Genomic DNA, 13,911 nt, shown 5'->3' with positions numbered 1-13,911 from the left:
ACCAAAGGAAATTTATCTAACAAAAGTGTGATCTTGACCAATGTTACCCAGCTACCTATGATTCTATGTGTATAGAAATTAAATAAGCACCGAATTTACACCTACAACAAAAAACTAATTCAAAGTGACGCATAAACAATTGTTTGTGACCCACCAGCTCCTGATATTTCTTACAAAGATAGAAGCCCCATGCTCTAGAGCTCTCTCTGCAGGAGGTCATCTGTTGCTGCCTCCTTGTGGTTTCAGGTAAACCCAGCCCCACTGATGCTCAATTCCAAAACAACATAGATGAATAATTTCAAATCTGCTTTGTGTCACATGAATTATGATACAAGATATGGATTCTACCCTATCTACCTGGCCAACACCATGCACACTGGAGAAACCTCTGCAGCTCAGAAACTCCTTTTATCCCTTGGAGCTAAACTTTACTAAATCACACCATCACAGCTGGTGGTAGCAGAAAGTTAAAAGCATTCTAATCACTAATTGCTGAAAGACAGTTCACATCACCATCTTTCTATCATGTTCTATACTATTGGAAATATTTATAAGACAAACCTGAAAGTGGAAAGCAATACTCAGAACTTCTAGAAACCAGATCTTCAGTTTTCCAATCTGTATTCGGACTGTACTCCAAAAGCAGTGCCCATGTGTGCACATTGGACAGTGATATTACAAGCATCATATCTTCCCATGCCAGGACTGCAGGCTCCCTACCCATGAAATCCATTCAAAGTGAGGGTCAAAGTACAAGGATCACTCACTGCCCAGGTCATCACATGGACCAACAGAACCAAAGTCCGGTTCATGGTCCATCCAAAAAGCAACAGAAATAAAAGCACAACACACCTTCTCTGAATACCCTATACTCACCATGGCATAGCTTGTGGTTTTCCTTACAACTCATTAAGGGATAAGCAGAGGACAATCAAAGAAAGTATCTGCAAACTATCTGCCACTCTTACTAGTGACTGCAATGTATTTGTAGAGGTCCTCACTGTCTAGGGCCAACCAGCTGGGCCTCAGAATGTTAGCAGCTCACTTCCTGGGTGATCAGAGATCAAATGACTCAGAGAGCACAGTCCTTCCAGCTCTGCCCTTCCAGCCCACCTGACAGGGACCTAGTCTAGAGAGTTTCTATTTTTGTAGACATTCTTCTACTCTCCTAGAGCACATCCTGTTCCTCATCAAAAGCACAGGTTCCTTTGTGTGCACAATCCATTATACACTCAATGTGTAGTGCAGCCAGCCCATTGCCTCATAGCTAGGAAATTATGTAGCCAAACAAAGGTTACATTCACACAGGAACTGTTGTTACTGCATTGTTAAAGAAAAGCAGGCAAAAAACAAAAAACAAACAAAAAAAAACATACCATGAAGTAGAAAACAATGAGTGCTCATTTTATAGCTAGGAGGCAGGAAAGAGAATATGGATGTGATATAGTTATGATCTCCAAAAATTATTTGGAAAAGTTGAAACAGACTTTATGGCCATGTACTCCACAGTCTAGGGATTTGTATTAGAGCACATGAAAGATTCCTCAAACCTTTTCTCTCTAGATGTACATCTAAACCTGAGAAATAACAGTCCCATTAGGCATGGCCACAACATTGTACCCACATTTATTTTGACTGAACTACTGTAACTATAGAAATTTGTTTTCAAGATAAGGTCAGTCCTTTATCCAGATTCTTGATTGTCCTTGTCTGTGGACCCCAAGAAATGGCCAATCAGGACATTATGGAACATCTAAAATTGACTACCTAATTCCACATTGCTATTCTCAAGTACTGTTGAAGTAGGAAATCTGTCTACCCCTATCCTGCCTCTCTCTCGCTGCACTGTGACTTCACCAGTTTCAAATTTGATTAATGAACTCAATTCTTACAAAGGTCTCTCTGCATTTATAAGTCTCCACTAAAAGCCAGAGAGATTGGAGTTTACTCATTAACTGGTTTATTTTTCTTTCTCACTGACCAGTCAAGGCCCAGAATGGAAGGAGTTGCGGGAATTTTCCCCCAGCATTGGGCAGCAGAGGCAGGATCAGGTGTTCTAAGCAAGTCTCACTTACATAGAATGAGGCAAGCCTAAACTAAAGGAGACATTGCTCTACACAGAAATCAACAATCAACATCAGCTGAGAGAAAAGGAATGAAACTATTGATTGCCTAGACACATTGGAGAACAGAAACAAAGAGAGACAAGAGCAGTAATGCACTAAAAAAGTATTGAAAGTGATACCAATAAGTAATCTTTAAAATGGTAAAAATAATGTGCTTTTGAGATTAAAAAAAGATTAGATATACTGAGTTTGAAAATGAATAGTGTCTTCCCTAGTAGAGGATGCCATTAATATGAGATAGATTGATGTTGCCCATATGCACATTTGGCTGCTGAGATCTATAACTTGACACAAAAGAGTTACAGTCAATGGCCTGTTTCTCAAACCTTGAGCTGATATAACTGTATCAAGCAGGACTGAACATATCTGAATAGGAGACTTGCCTAATCGCAAATTCAATATTCAGTGGCTCAAGATAACCTTCCCAAACTCTACACCCATACAATCTGGTCTGTGATCATTCATGTGACATTGGAAATTACAAAATAACACCTCCTACCAGAGTCTGGTCCTTTTTCATAATGGTGACCCCAGTAGCTTATTGCCTACCCTGCTTCCCCCTGCAGTGTACACAATTCCTTCTATTTGGTCTGAAGCCAAAAGCAATGCTCCACATGTGAATCATTTTCCTGTGACTGCACTGAATAGTCAACTACATGATTCAAATGGGAAATTTTAACTCTGAGGTGGTACAGCCATTTAATTTAAGAATTTGAAGATATAGTATAGAGGACAGCTAGATCACTGCCTGAAGAGCAACAGACTAGGAAAAAAGACCACTGGAGTCAGGGCAAGAGAGCTTCTCTCAGAAACATTTTTCTAACAGAAAGAAAGTGCAGCTGTCCTAGAATTCTCACCCAGGGAGAAATCACTCTCAGGATATTAGTAAAGAAAAATACCTTTAATATTAGTATGCATCCATCTCTGGCAAATGTTCAAGAGGAGACAGCCCTGACAAATTTTGCATTCAAGATATGCTGTCATCCTTGTGTCTTTTAACTTCATGCCCCAGGTTATACTTTGAACAATTTAAATAGGGACAGGCAACTTGCAGGTCTAGCCATCTGGGCAAATGGGTGAGTTAGACAGCAAAAGTATTCCCAGAATTGTTTCTCAAATATACCAGACACCTGAGACAGCAGGTCATTTTTTAGTGACATTGTGCTGGGGTGAACCTGACAGGGGATGAGAATGATGGAAAAAGTGGAAGGTAGTAAAGATAAGAGCTGGGTTGGTAAGGTCTTGCACAAGCTATGTTGAATGTCATATAAGATTCTTAAGAAGAATATCATTTGTATACTACTTCTGGGGGGGGGATGGAAGGGAATGGATAACTTCTATCAAGTCAGCAGAAACTATCATACAATAGGACAGACTCAGGAGGAGGCTTATCAAACAATGCCATAAAGGGCATCTCAAGAACATTACTTAGTAAGCGCACCCATGATCTTGGGACTGATAACCATAGCTCCATATGGGATCTGAAGCAACCTCACTGTAAAAGCCCTGGTTCCAGATCATTGCCAGTTTACCCAAACATATTTCTGATTTTAGGGAAGGAGCTCTGTTTTATTGTCAATAAATCAGGCAATCAGGGATAGCTCCCAAGGCCTAGGCTCCAGGCTGTTACTAGCTCTCCCAAGAATATCCCTCCTCTTTGACTGAGGGCCTAAATGAAAGCCTTGCTTGATCAGACCAGTCCTTAACATGACGGTGTTTTTCTTTGTTTTTTTTTTGTTTGTTTGTTTTTTGTTTGTTTGTTTTGTTTTGTTTTGTTTTTCAAGACAGGGTTCCTCTGTGTAGCTTTGTGTCATTCCTGGAACTCGCTTTGGAGACCAGGCTGGCCTCGAACTCACAGAGATCTGCCTGCCTCTGCCTCCCGAGTGCTGGGATAAAAGGCGTGCGCCACCACTGCCCGGCACAAAGATGTTTTTAAGCACAGCTCCCTACTTCCAATTGTGCGAGCAGATTCAACCCACAGAGCAAAGTTATTCAGAGGCTTGCCCGTGGGTCCAGGGAGTTTCAATTACCACATGGGACCTCTTTGGACTGAGATTCTACCGGCAGGTTCCCACCCAATGCCAGGGAGGACCCACCACACTGGATCCTACACCTCACCATCTGCTCCACCCCACTGGAGACAGCAGCCCCTCACTCACCATGTCAGGGTTTCCCAGCTCTGCCATGATCTCTGCTCAGCTCCCTGAAGCAGCACTCAAAGCACAACACACAAAACCAACAGCAACAGCTCCTGTTGAAAGCTAAGTCTGAAGGGGGTTGCAACAGGAAGGACCTGTACCACTTCTGACTGGCAGGTCACCTGGAGACCTGATTGGCTAGTGAGACCTGAGTGACAAGAGGACCTCCCATAGGGTTACAATGTCTTAAAATCACAGCACACTGGTTCCTGTCCCTCCCTTCCACCCCAAAGACTTTTTCTACATCAGCAGAAATATACATATCAATAGCACTTGGCCCTGGCTGCAAAACAGACCCTGCTCTCTTCCTACTCTCCATAGGCCCTTCCCATTCTTCCTCCAGGACACAATGTGGCTAGGTAGCTTATACAACCACTGTATTATGTGGGGTGGAGTGATTCCCTGTCACAGAGGTAGAAGGGTGCCCAGAATACTAACAACTAAAGAGATATTTAAAGACACACAAGGAGAGTGTTTGTTGTGTGATTTAACACTAACATCAGGTGAACTAAAGGTGTTTTTTACCTGATTGTCACAGGGACTTCAGACAATCAGCAAAGAAAAGCAGGAACTTAGATCACAAACAAGTTGATTTCATAGAATGTCTTACAGTTATGCAGGATGGGAAGGAGATCATTTTAACTAGCCCTGCCTGCTGTCTGTCTCAGGGCTGTGACAACATTGCAGAGAATTTCATTTTTAAGCTTTATGTTATTTTATGTATATGGGTGATTGTCTTCAGGAGTCTGTGCAGAGTACTTGCAGAGGCCAGAAGAGAGTTACCGGCGATGGTTAGGTAAAATGGAACCTGTGTCCTATGTAGCAACACCTGGAGCCACTTCTGTTTAGCCATCTCCCTAGGCCACTTCTTTATTTGAAATTTATTTTCATACATTTCATTTAATATATATTAAGTCAATGTCCCCCTTCCTTGTCCTCTTTTCATCCATTCCCAAATTCTTCTTTTCCATTTCTTCCTTGTTAAGTATGTGAGAATATATATGCACAAATATATGAATAAAAGCTGCTGAGTCCATTTCGGTTGGTTGTGTTTATAGGGATTCAAGGATGAACACATTGTATTGAATATGCAAATAGGGAGCTCATTCCTGGCTGAGGCTAATTCTCCTACCTGCAGGAGAATTCCACTATTTTTTTTTTTTTTTGGTTTTTTCGAGACAGGGTTTCTCTGTTAGCTTTGCGCCTTTCCTGGAACTCACTCTTTAGCTCTCACTCTATAGCCCAGGCTGGCCTCGAACTCACAATGATCCACCTGGCTCTGCCTCCCGAGATTAAAGGCGTGTGCAACCCCTACCCAGCGAGAGAATTCCACTATTTAATGAGCAACAAGAGTCTTATCCCCAAGTGACCTAGGTGCCTTGGCCAGGAAACATTATCAAGAATAGAAAATATTATCAAGAATAGTAAACTTGAAAGGGGGGGCGGTGGTGGCACACACCTTTAATCTCAGCACTCAGGAGGCAGAGGCAGGTGGATTTCTGTGAGTTCAAGGCCAGCCTGGGCTATAGAGTGAGAGCTAAAGTGTGAGTTCCAGGAAAGGCACAAAGCTACACAGAGAAACACTGTCTCGGAAAACAAAATTAAAAAAAAAAAGAATGGTAAACGAGGTGGTAAGTACCTCAGCTAGCAATTGTTGGGGCCATGGCCCTGAATTTCTGGAGCTGCAGGGAAGGCTATGGACATTGTCCTGAGCCCATGGTTCTGTGGTTCTCTCCCTATACTCCAATAACCATTCTTATTTTGCATTACTTTGAAATCCAGAAATTCCTACCTCCACATTCTAAGTACCATGATTACAGGCCTGTGCCACCATGCCTGGGTTAGGTGGCTTCAAATGCATTTAGTGAGGAATTAGAATGATGGATGAGTAACCAAAGCAGTTACACTTAACTATATTCAAAAACTACTTATCTCTGTGAGCCTGAATTTCACCATCTGCAAAATAAGGAAAGAACTCTTCCTATGTCATTGAGTTATAACGGGCTCAATAAAGAAAATAAATTTTCTCATAGTTGGAAGACAGTGGACATTAAGCCAGGAAGGCTACATTTGATGGGAACCTTCTTCTGTTCTGGAGATAGGACCAGAACCTGTGCCCTGGATACTCTAACTAGGCAGGAACAGCCATTCATTCTCAGTAAGCAAAATAAATAACGCCAGATATTCAGTGAGTGACATGCCAACCTATATTGCAGGCACTCTGGAGGAAAGGTGAACAGATCTTCTGATGTTCTAGGACAGCCTAGTCTGTTGTGTTTGAGTTCCAGGCCAGCCAAAGACTCATAGTAATACTATTCTTTACAAAAAAAACATAGAGAGAAAAGGGAAAAAAGCAAATTATTAATGAAAATTTAAAACACGATATTTATTTAAATTGACTAATTTGGAACAATAAAGAAAATATAAGATAACTAATCCATCCTTGGTATCCTAAGAGGTTTATATAGAAGATAAAAGATATGCAAAACTAAGTAATCTAATGGAGCCATGTAAGTAATTTTTCCCATCTTTAAAACCCTTTCACATTCTTATCTGGAGGATTCAAGTCTTTTCCCACAATGAGATGCCCAGTGAAATTAGAATTGCATGGGGTCTGTAGTTCCACTAGTTGTTAGCCAAAGGGAGAGAGATAAGTGTCTCTTTATAATATCCTTATTTCTACCAGGAATGGAGGTTACAGAGATTAACAGGGTGGGGACTGAGGAGCTATAAGGCCCAAGTGAGGACCACAAAGTTGTGGCCTACAGGAAATTGTCACTGACAGCTACATGTGGTTGTCAGAAACAGGAGAGAGTGGAAGACCTGGAGTGCACTGATTCACCCCAGCTGAGTAGATACAGAAAGCACAATAGAAGCCAGCTGGTCCTCAGGTACACCCCAAGCATTCCTATCTTATCATTTGATCCTGGGCTTTCATGATGGAAGCTCCCTCCCTAACACTTCCTCCATACTCTACAGCTCTTTGTAAATGCCTGATTGCCTACCTTCCAGTGACATCTGTTTAAGTCTCAGGATCTCCTGATAAGCCAGATGTCATCTGGACTCACCACCATTCAGGGCTCCTAACTGAAAGTTTTACAATCATCAAATAAACAGAATAGCATCCCATTCAGACAAGTCAGTCTTCATGCCTGCTATTTCCTCTCCTCTCCTTAGAGGAGGTATAAACTCCAGCATGGGGACATCTGAGAGTTGTCCTTGTGGGCTCACATTGCTCCTCATTTTTTTTGGCATTGGAGACAAACTCAAGTCTTGTGGCTTTGGTCCAGCAATCAAACACTTTTTAAGACTTGTCAATTGCACTCCTGATCATTTTTTGTATTCTTCTCTCATTTTCTGGAGATTTGGGCTTGGAAACTTCTTTAAGAACCTTGTCTAAGTTAGTTTTAGAAGCCATCAATCTTGTATTTCTTTCGGGTGTTCAAAGCAGAGGTAAAGATGAAATCAGGATCATCCATTCACACCTTACTTCTATAATGACATGTTCAAGGGGCGAAATCGATGGATCAATATCTAGAGCACTGACTATATATTCACAGGCCCTGACTTTGATTCCCAGCTCACAACTGTTGTGCCCTGGATGTCAGACCCCCAAAGAGACCACCAGAGACACAAAATGCAAAAGCAAGGTTTACTGAAGCAGTTCAAGCCCCGCAGCAGGGACCTTGTCGAGCACCCCAACACAGTGGAGGCTAGAGGAGGTGCCTGCCCCTCTGCAAGTTCAGTTTTTTTTTTTTTTTTTTTTTGGTTTTTCCGAGACAGGGTTTCTCTTGTGTAGCTTTGCGCCTTTCCTGGATCTCACTTGGTAGCCCAGGCTGGCCTCGAACTCACAGAGATCCGCCTGCCTCTGCCTCCCGAGTGCTGGGATTAAAGGCGTGCGCCACCACCGCCCGGCTGCAAGTTCAGTTTTTAAAGCAAAAAATCACAAGGTTACATCAGTTAGGGGTGCCAGTACAGGTACAATTCTGATTGGCTCACATTTTAGGGGCTTTCCAGAATTTCTATGTTATCTTACTTTGCAGTTTTGACCGGTTGTTTGTCTAACTTTATAGACTATCACCAGCATTGGGGCTCTCTATAATTAATCAGTTGCTACCAAGTAGCCCTTCAAACATCCTGACTTTGTACTTTTGAGTTTGTAGGACCTATGTCAGCAGCTCTGAGAATTTCAAAACTCAGGCCTATTTCAAGCTGGGGTGAGGGGCTTGCTTGAAATGGGGGTCCTTTTGTTCTTCAATAACAATCTCTAACTACAGGCACTGGGGATCAGACCCTCTCTTATGAACTCTATTGGTACCTGGCAACCTCTTGATATTTACACTGGCAAAATGTATATATCTAAATTAACCTTCATTGCCTTTGAAAATAACATATACATGAAGAAATCTTTTTTAAAATACGGAATCACATATATATATCTGTCTTTTCACCATATGTATATCTGGTACCCTAGCAGGCCCAAAGAATGCATCAGATCTCCTGGACCTAGAAATACAGAAAGTTCTGAACAATGTGATGTGGGTGCAAGGAACCAAACTTGGGTACGCAAGAGGAGCAGGATTATTCAATGTACTCTCCAGCTCCCAAATATGACATTAAAATGTAGGTGATGCTGCAAGTTTACTCCTTCTGTCTCCTATCACTTGAAGGTCATAAAAGAGCTTGTCAAAGATTTCAATGGCTTTTCTAACTGTCGGTGAATGGACTCTCTACTTTGCTTCTTATTTGCATAATTAACATAATTCTCTTGATGAGAGTACAGATAACAAAAGATAACAAATCTGATTTGTTAAAACCAGTCAGTGTCCAGTCAGATTATATAGGAAAAGATCTATAACTTAAGATACGCCTTTTCTTGTTGGAGTTTTTTGAGACAGGATTACTCCACATAACCATGGCTGTCCTGGAACTCAGTATTTGAACCAAGCTATTCTCAGACTTCAAACTCAGAGAGATTGGAATCTCACTGTCTTGAAAGTCCTGAAATCACAGGCATGTAACTCTAAGCCCAGCTGAGATGTGTTTTTAAAAGATCATCTTTAAATCAGAGAATTAAAGGATAAAATAAGATTTTAAAAGAAACCATCAATGTTCTAATGAACAGTAGTATCCCCTGAAATTCTGTAATAAAAATGTAAACTGGCAAATCAGTCCATATTTTCTCAATAACTAGGTTATTAACTCTGTTAATTTCATACATTTAAAAATGTTTGAGCCAGGCGGTGGTGGCCCATGCCTTTAATCCCAGCACTCGGGAGGCAGAGCCAGGCGGATCTCTGTGAGTTCAAGGCCAGCCTGGGCTACCAAGTGAGTTCCAGGAAAGGCGCAAAGCTACACAGAGAAACCCTGTCTCGAAAAACCAAAAAAAAAAAAAAAAGTTTGAATAACCGGATGATGGAGGCACATGCCTTTAATTCCAGCACTCTGGAGGCAGAGGCAGGCATATCTCTGTGAGTTTGAGGCCAGCCTGGTCTATACAGCAAGTCCAGGACAGGCTCCAAAGCTACAGAGAAAGCCTGTCTCAAAAAACCAAAAATAAATAAATAAATAAATAAAGTGTTTGAACTATGTTTGTGTGGATATAACTGTGCCATCATGTGTTTGTGGCAATGAGAGGACAACTTAAAGGTGTCTATTATCTATCTCCTATGTGAGTTCTAGACGTGAAACCAGGGAGTCATTTGGCTGCAAGTGACCTAAATGACACTTATTTGGGTTTTAAAATTATTTATTTATGTTCCAGTGTGACAGTGTACACATGCCACAGCCTGAGTATAGAAATAAGTGAAAATTTTATGGGAGTATTTTGAGTCTTCCAGAGATTGAACTCAGGTCATTAGGCTTAGCAGCAACCAACTTTACCAACCAAAACAATTCTATGACATTAGGTTGTGGTTCTGAGAAGGTGTTAGGAACAAGAGTTTTATCCTCTAAATAAACAAATACAACCCAAAGAAAAGTAAAAAGAATAAAAAAGAGATAGCAGTATATTCTTTCCATTTGCAAATAGGATCCATTATTCAAATTGTCCTGTTTTCCTGTATCATTAGATGACAATGTGTTTATAATCTGAAAAGAAGACAATATTTTACTGATGTAATATTTCCGATAATTTTATTTGAAGGTGAGACAACTAAGTGAGAAATGTCTGTGCAAAGCTGGGACCTGACCTTGATTACCATATGGAGAAGACCAAAAGTAGGTCCCACAAAGTTGCCTTCTGGTCTTCTCATATCTGTCATGGTCTAAAAACCTATAATCACATTACAAACACACACACATACACACACACACACACACACACACACACACACACACACACACACCAGAAATGTTTTTTGTTTGTTTTGTTTTTAATAAATCTCATTGCCATTACATTATCTGGCATCTCTGCATAATCTCCTGAAAGCAGTACTTCAAGATGAAGGGTCAAATGGGAAACTAATGGGGACATGAAGAAGCATGGAAACTTCAAATAATATGTACATATCCATAGCACGTCAAGCTATGTTGTGAAATATTGGTGTGGACCACATGGTGACCATTTATGCTTGACAAATTTGCAGCATTTTAATATGTCAGACCAATCATGCTTTTCCAGCATATTTTACTTTTATTTTTAATGATCCTCACTATTAACGCCTTTCCCTTTGGGAAATTTTGTGCAGGTTTGGTAAACAATGAAAATGTATAAAAGGGTAGACTCTCTAAACAAAATAATCCTTTGGACAAAATCCCTGTCACTGCAGAACCAAAAATTCCATTGTGTCCTTCTAATTACACCAAGAACAGGAAAGTTAGAGATTTACTAGACACACATGATCCCAGGATGAAATGTCTACTTTTCAGATCCAGAGTCTGAGGCAATTAAGGTCAAGAGTTCAGTTAATAACTATAGAGAAATTATAATGGTATGGTATAATAGCAAAATAGTGAGATATCAAGATCTTCCCTTTGGGGGGAGGTACTATGAGGGGAACAGGTCCATATAGCAACACTAAAATTTGTGGTATAGTATCTGCTCCCCAGAAGTCCTGTTACCAAAGTCAGGTAGTTAGATAAGGATCTCCATTCCCTCAGGGGCTTGAGGAAAGTTCCTAGCTGCTAAAGCACTCATTCTACTTATCTGTGGCAGGAGGAACTTGTGGTCCTTTCATTAACATATGGCTGATGCCTATTTTCAAGGCAGCTGCCTCAACCCATGATTTCAAGCCACACACAAGCTCACAAGCCCTTTTCTCACCACTATACAGTATAAAAGGTGCCCTTTTCTCATTTAAACACTGCTGGTAGCCATCCTGATTTACCCTCAGATCATGTCCGTCTCCTCTTTCTGACTCCACACATCATCTTTGGCACATGAAGCCCCTCCCCAAGCAAACATACAATTTATTGCTGATTATCCTACATTATTACATCTCTACCAGAAAGATTAAAATGATGCTTTGGATACACACATGGGATATTTAATGTTTTTTTTTTTTATATTTTCTTCTATTAGGCATTTTAAGACTAACAATGTGGAAGCATATTGACAAAACAGCACACATTAGGGGTACATCATCTACCCTAGGACTTGTACTCATGAGGCTGATACATAAGGATCATGAGTTCAAATGTATCCCTGACTAATAACTGATATCCACAACAGGATAAATAACAAACAACATCTCAAGGGAATTTATGAAATTATGAAAATTCAAACCAGGAAAAATCTCTCACAGTTTTTGTCTATTATGAGTAAAGCTGATGTGAACATAGATGAACAAGTGTTCTGGTGGCTGGATGGAGTAGCCTCTCTTGGGAATATGCCCAAGAGTGATATAGCTGGGTCTTGATATAGATCACTTCCCAATTTTCTGAGGAACCACCATATTGATTTCAAAGCTGTACAAGGTTGCACTCCCACAAGCAATGGAGGAGTGTTCCACTTACTCCACTTCCATGCCAGCATGATATGTTTCTTGTGTTAATGATCTTTGTCATTTTGACAGGTATAAGACAAATCTCAAAATAGTTTTTATTTTCACATCCTTGATGACTAAAGATGTTGACCATTTCTTTAAGTGTTTTTCAGCCATTTTATATTTCTGTTGAAAATTCTGTGTTTAGATTTATACCGCATTTTTGGATTATTTGGTTTCTTTATGTCTAGTTTGCTGAGTTCATTATTATCCTGAATGTGGCAACTGAGAACCACATAGGCAACCATGATTATTTACTCACGTATAAGTGGATATTAGCTTTCAAGTAAACAATAATCACAGTACAATCTAAAAATGCAGAGGTGCTAAATAACAAGGACAGCTGTAGGGAGGGATGCACAGATCACCCTAAAAAGGGCCAATAGAATTGATTTTTGGGTCAATGGGGGCAGGACCAGGAATGATCAGGTGTGGAAGAGAACAGTGGGAGAGAATATAGAGAAAGCTGATTGGAATACAGGAGATTTTAGGGGAGCAATGTGGAAAACTACTGCAGTGGAGACTTTCTGGAAGCTCTGAGTGTGACCAAAGTGAGGTTTCCAAGTAAGTGAGAATACAGAACCTGAACTGGCCATTTTCTGGAACCACACAAGGCTTCCAGTGGTGGGACTGGGAAACCAACCCAGCCACAAAATATTCAACCCCCACTGGTCCTGTCTGCAGGATATGCTGGTGCAATGGCAGCTCAAAGCTTTTATATTGGCCAACCAATAACTAGTGTAACTTGAGGCTCAGACCACAAGAAGGAGCCCATGACCTAAACATCCTAGATGAACAGGAACTGGAAGTTGAATTAGGGTAGAACAAAATACAATCAACCCAAAAAGAAAAAGTTAATGAAATGATTCATAACTATATTCCACTATAATCAGAGAATGATGCCTACCCAGTTGTCATCAGAGGAGCTTCTTCGAGCAGCTAAGTGGTGCAGATGCAAAGATCCTAATAAAACACTAGCTGGAGTGCTGGGAACCCTGCTCAAGATGGGAGGAGGAGGGATTGTAGGAGCCAGAAGAGTCAAGGACACAAGGAGAACAAAGCCCACTCAGAATCAACTAAGCAGGGATCACAGTGGCTCACAGAGCCTGAGGGAGCAATCATGGTGCCTCCATGGATCTGTGGCCAGTCCTATCCATATATGCTATGGTTGCTTAGCTTGGAGCTTTTGAAGAACTCCTAACTGTATATTAGGGGTGTGTCTGACTCTTTTGCTTGCTCTTGGGACACTTCTACTGGGCTGCTTAATCCATGCTTCACATGAGGGTTTGTTCCAAGTCTTATTGAATCTTGTTATGATGTGTTCAGTTGATATCCCTGGGATTCCTACTTTTTTCTGGGTGAGTAGGATAGTGGGGAGTAGAAACTGGGAGGAGTAGAGAGGGGGAGTCTAGGGTAAGAATGTATTGTACGAAAGAAGAAGAAAAAAAATAAATGAAAATGCATTTAGTCTAACTTCAATGATCCTCATAGTCTGTAATAGTCAACACTGTACAAATGTTTTCTGATACTCAAGACAATCTCTTGACTGTGACATCTTGTAAAATCAAGAAAAAAAATTAAATCTTTCCAACATAATAATGG

General features: G+C 40.7%; 1 long non-coding RNA gene across 1 annotated transcript in view; it reads left to right on the top strand.

Moving 5' to 3' along the window:
- LOC143269376 (uncharacterized) overlaps positions 1–13,911 on the top strand; it is an 81,305-nt gene that overhangs the window by 51,186 nt on the left and 16,208 nt on the right. The gene's annotated exons all lie outside the window — the stretch shown is intronic.

The sequence above is a fragment of the Peromyscus maniculatus genome, chromosome 18 (genome assembly GCF_049852395.1).
Source record: "Peromyscus maniculatus bairdii isolate BWxNUB_F1_BW_parent chromosome 18, HU_Pman_BW_mat_3.1, whole genome shotgun sequence".
In the NCBI taxonomy this organism is placed as follows: Eukaryota; Metazoa; Chordata; class Mammalia; order Rodentia; family Cricetidae; genus Peromyscus; species Peromyscus maniculatus.
The sequence above is the reverse complement of the archived record's forward strand: the minus strand, read 5'-3'. Positions and strand labels throughout refer to the sequence as shown.